The sequence below is a fragment of the Heteronotia binoei genome, chromosome 4 (genome assembly GCF_032191835.1).
Source record: "Heteronotia binoei isolate CCM8104 ecotype False Entrance Well chromosome 4, APGP_CSIRO_Hbin_v1, whole genome shotgun sequence".
Classification (NCBI taxonomy): Eukaryota; Metazoa; Chordata; class Lepidosauria; order Squamata; family Gekkonidae; genus Heteronotia; species Heteronotia binoei.
In genome coordinates this window covers 21,348,673-21,354,346 of record NC_083226.1, presented here as the reverse complement: position 1 = coordinate 21,354,346, position 5,674 = coordinate 21,348,673, and positions in this window count along the sequence as shown.

Sequence of the window (5,674 nt, the reverse complement as noted above, 5' to 3'; positions counted from 1 at the left end):
CTTCTCTTACGTTCTTATGGAAACTCTCAATTCTTCCCTTGCTGCAGCTGTTCTAGGCCCTCTCTCCCTCTTCCCTGGGTTGCCAACTCCAGCTTGCTAAATCCCTGGAGATTTGAAATATGGGTGATGGGGGAGGGCATAGTTTTGTGTTTCCACCCTCCGAAGCTGCCAATTTCTCCAGGGGAACTGATCTCTGTAGCCTGGAGATCAGGTGCGATTCTGGGAGAGCTCCAGGCCTTGCCTGGAGACTGGCAACCCTGGAAACAAGCCTGTGTAGTGGAAGAAAAGCTGTGCTCGGGTGACAGGGAGAGAAGCCAAAGAATTGCAAAACAGATTGGGCAAAGTAAGGGAGCAGCAGTCAGGCTGGAGGGTTGTTTTGTTTGCTTGGGGCACAGGCCATTCAAAATTAGGTACCTTTTCAAGTCCCATTGAGTTCCATGGGAGTGTCAACCATGTGTTTAAGTTTCTCCTATTGAAAGTTCCTAGATCTGGCTGGATTGCAAGGGGGGGAGGGGGGTTGTCCTTTTCATTTTGTATCAGCTGGCTCAAGAGACTAAATGTGGAGCCTACGTTTTGAATGAACAAATACCGGAATCCGTTTACATTTATGTGGGGGAAGGTGATAGAAGCAGAAATGTTTTGGGTCCTTACACTTTGTGAGGCAACCGTTAAATAGATTTCTATTAATCGTTAGCAGCACTAGGACAGGCGTGGCCAAACTGTGGCTTGGGAGCCATGTGTGGCTCTTTCACACATATTGTGTGGCTCGAAGCCCCCACCGCTCCGTCAGCCAGCATGGAAAAGGCATTTCTCTCTTTAAATCACTTCTCTGAGCCGAGCCAGCTGAAGGCTCGGAAAATGCATTTAAAGATAAAGTTACCTTCTTTCCATCTCTCCTTCCTTCCTTCCTTCCTTCCTTCCTTCCTTCCTTCCTTCCTTCCTTCCTTCCTTCCTTCCTTCCTTCCTTCCTTCCTTCCTTCCTTCCTTCCTTCCTGATGTTTATTCCATGTGGCTTTTACATTAAGCAAGTTTTCCACCCCTGCACTAGGATAAAGCATTGCCCAATGGTGCGTATAGCCAAATACACAGAGTTGCCGGCTCGGAGCTGGGAAATTCCTGGAGATTTGAGGTGGGGGAGCCTGGAAGGCTGGAGATCTCCTGGAATTTCCAACTGATCTCCAAAGACAAGTTCCCCTAGAGCAAATGACTGTTTTGAAGGGTGGACTCTAGGGCATTCTACCCACTTAGGCTCCTTCCTTCCTTAAACCCTGGTCTCCAAAGGCTCCTTCCCCAAATCTACATGTGTTCCCCAAATCCAGAGCTGGCAACCGCATGCTGACTTAGATTGATCAAGTGGTGGGGGGGGTTATCTGTCAGTGCAAAAAAACCACCATACTAGGGTTGCCAAGTCCCTCCACTGCAGTGGGGGACTTGCCTCTCACACACGCTTTGCGATAATGTCACCTGTAAGTGACGTCATCACACTGAGGACATCATGCTGGGGATGCTCTAGGACTCTCGATAAAACTCTATGGTGTCATAGAGTTTTCATCGCGGATCCTAGAGTGTCCCCAGCACGAGCGTCCCCAGCATCTCTGGCATGATGACATCACTTCTGGATGATGTCATCACAGCAGGGATGGTGCGCAGCGACGGGGCTCTTTGGGGGAAAGGATCCCCCCCAGCAGCCTGCTCCCTGCCAGCGTGTTGGAGCCCTCCAGACCAGGGAAACCCCGCCCTCAGTGGGAGCTTGGCAGCCCTGATCCATACCCATACAGGCAATGAAGTCAACGTCTGTGTCATTGTGTTCTGCACCCGCTGGAGTTTCCAGAGCAGGGTCAAGTAAAGAAGGCTGCCCTTGATATGGCATGATATCCTACTGAGGTACTTCCCCTCCACAAATTCTGCCCTCCCCAGGATCCACCCCCAAATCTCCAGGAATTTCCCAACCCAGAATCAGCAAATCCTATTGTGTTACCTTTAGGGTTGCCATGAATTTGCAATTTTTGACTGTCATACCTACCTTTTTGATAGAGGTGACGAGATGTTAGCCAATCTCTGGGTCTGTTCTATTCAGCACCAAACAACTGGAACACCCACTGAAACTGGTTTGCATCAAAGTTTTTACAACACTGTGCAGCCACGAAATGCTGTGGATTGAAAGAGATCAGCAGCCATTAATGTGGGTAAGGATGACTTAAAAGGGACCCTGAATGGTTGGATGTTTTTACACACCGAATTTGTTTATGACCAATTTCTATAATCGGTGACCGATTTAACTGGCTATTGAAACGACTGCCTGCCAAGTCGAGCGGCAGCAGGATAAGGTGAGGGGGGAGTAGAACGCCACTGGGTTGGGGAACCACACACATGTGTGAAAAACCAGTTGTGCTTTTCTGCTCGGAAGGAATTTGAAGCAACCTGCCAAACAGTAAGAAACAGGTTTCCCAGAAAAAGAAATCCATCAAAAAAAAAAAAACCCAGCTCTGCATTTTTAGCTGCCGAACACAATGTCAACCCAACCGATGTATGTTCAAGTATCCCTATTACCCTGTCTCAGAAAGGACATGCTTGTATCATAAAGAGCCTGATTGTGAACTTTTTCTGTGGAAGACTGTGGCCACTTTCACACACACACTAAATAACGCACTTCCAATCCACTTTTAATGTACTTTGCAACTGGATTTCACTGTGTGAACCGGCAAGTAGATCGAAAGTGCATTATTTAGCATGTGTGAAAATGCCTTATGTTTCCTGCTGGAAATGACCTCTGGTGGAAAGGTTTCCGTCAGTGGAGCTCAGTTGTAGTTCCTCCCACTGAAACCAAAAATGACCCTTAAAATGATCCTTCTGGGAACTGGGAATAGCATGGTGGGGGGTGGTTGGAGGCCTGCAGCAGGAAGGGGGAATCTGAAAAAAAAATCACTTCCTTTCCACAGGCGGGGAGGGAGGGGGAGTGGCAAAGTACAGCCTGAACTTGTCAGATCTCAGAAGCTAAGCAGAGTCGGTACTTGGATGTGAGAGGAAGGCAACGGCCAAACTACCTAGGTTGCCAATCCCCAGGTGGGGGGCAGGGGATCCCCCACTTTGGAGGCCCTCCCCCCACTTCAGGGTCATCAGAAAGTGGGGGGAGGGGGAAAATGTCTGCTCAGAACTCCATTATTCCATATGGAGACTGATTCCCATAAGGGATAATGGAAAATTGATCCATAGATATCTGGGGCTCTGAGGAGGCCAGTTTTTGAGACAGAGGCACCTAATTTTCAGCATAGTGTTGGGTGCCTCTCCTGAAAACACCTTCCAAGTTTCAAAAAGATTGGGCCAGGGGGTCCAATTCTATGAGCCCCCCAAAGAAGGCACCCCTATCCTTCATGATTTCCAATGGAGGGAAGGCATTTCAAAGATCTGAAGTCCCTTTTAAAGGTGATGGCCAGACCTCCCTTTGGAGTTCAATTGTGGTGGTCACACCCTTGCTCCTGGCTCCACCCCCAAAGTCCCCAGATATTTCTTGAATCGGACTTGGCAATCCTAAACTACCTCTGCTTATCACTTGCCTTGAAAGCTCCTTGCTGGGTTCTCCATAAGTCGGTTGCAACGTGATGGTGCACACATACAGGATGGTTGTGGTGGTGGTGGTGGTGGTGTTGGCACGAAGATTGGATGACCTTTCCAGCTGTCACCTTGGCTTCAACTGCAGCAAGGCCCAATTCAAATAGGTAGTTTTTACCTCTAAAGCCCCTCAACAGATTGGGGCCAGGGTACCCGAAAGACCATTTCCTCCCATGCAGTCCAACCTACCTGTTAAGCTCTTTCTCCTAAACCTTGTTCTATGTGCCCTTGCCTTCCAAGATATTGTGGGTGGGAACTACAGGCAGGGCATTTTCAGTGGTGGCTCCTTACCTCAGGAACGCTGTCCCCTTTGAGACTCCCCTGGCACCTACCGTACTGTCTTTGAGATGCCAGGACAACACATTTCCTTTTACCCAGTCTTTTAACTGAGGGGTATTATCTTTTAAGCTTTGTTAATGCTCTGCTTCTGGTCATTTTAATGAACCTTTTTTTCTGTTTTATGTACCTGTTTAGTTTGTAATGGGCTTTGTTTTTTAATGTTGATAATTTATGATAAATTTGTGGTATTGATTTTATTTGTAAACCACCTTGAGCAGGATTCTAGAGAGGCCGCATGAAAATCTCCTAAATAAAGGAGTTTCATGGAACTCCAGTTCCAAATGCTGAGGTAATATGTCACATGCGACATTCACATTTTGAATCTGGAGTTCCATTGAAAGAACCTTAATGGCAGGGCTTTTTTTGTAACACGACCTCCTTTGCATATTAGGCCACATACCCCTGATGCAGCCCTGGAGGTTACAGTAGTTTCAAAAAGATTAGACCGGGGGTCCAGTTGTATGAAACCCCAAAAGAAGGTGCCCCCATTTTTCATTATTTCCAATGGAAGGTAAGCATTTTAAATGAATGTTGTCCCTTTAAATGTGGTGGCCAGACCTCCCTTTGGAGTGCAGTCATGCTTATCACAACTTTGCTCTTGTCCCCAGATATTTCCTGAGTTGTACATGGCAACCCTAGTGGAAACAAAGACCCTCCTTATAAGAACATAAGAGAAGCCATGTTGGATCAGGCCAACGGCCCATCAAGTCCAACACTCTGTGTCACACAGTGGCAAAAAAATTTATATACACACATACACTGTGGCTAATAGCCACTGATGGACCTGTGCTCCATATTTTTATCTAAACCCCTCTTGAAGGTGGCTATACTTGTGGCCGCCACCACCTCCTGTGGCAGTGAATTCCACATGTTAATCACCCTTTGGGTGAAGAAGTACTTCCTTTTATCCGTTTTAACCTTTCTGCTCAGCAATTTCATCGAATGCCCACGAGTTCTTGTATTGTGAGAAGGGATGGGCACAAACCGAACCACGAAGCAAAATTCGTCATACCCTGTTTGTGGTTCGTGAACTGAAACTCATGGCAGGTCTACCATCACGAACTTCCCCTAACTTTTAAAGCAGTTCATGGTGGTTTGTGGATAGACGAGAAAGCAGGGGTTTAAAGGGACTTCAAATTGTTTTCTGGTCCCTGCAAAAAAGCTGCAGAAGCAGCTGAGCAGCCATTTTTCAGACTTTCTGGAAACCTGTCTCACACAGGGGCCAACTAGCTCCTCTGGACAGCCAACAACAGGACACAGAGGCTGAGGCCTTTCCTTCATGTTGCCTCCTGGTAGTGGTGTTCAGAGTTTATTGCCACTGAATGTGGAGGTTTCCTTTAGTTACCATGGCCAGTAGCCACTGATGCACCTCTTCTGTGTGAATCTGTCTAACCCTCTTTTAAAGGTATTTACGCTTATGGGCACCAATACCTCTTCTGGCAGTGAATCCCACATTTTAACCACTCCTAGGGTAAAGGAGCAAGGGTGGAATTCTAACAGGAGCTGCTTTGTATATTAGGCTATACCCCCCTGATGTAGCCAATCCTCCAACAGCTTACAAGAAAGAGCCTTGTAAGCTCTTGGAGGATTGGCTACATCAGGGGTGTGTGGCCTAATATGCAAAGGAGCTCCTGCTAGAATTCCACCCCTGGGCATCCCTATGACACTGGGAACACTTGTGGACTAAAAATGTTTGTGAATATTCATTTTAGCTCTAAGCGCAACC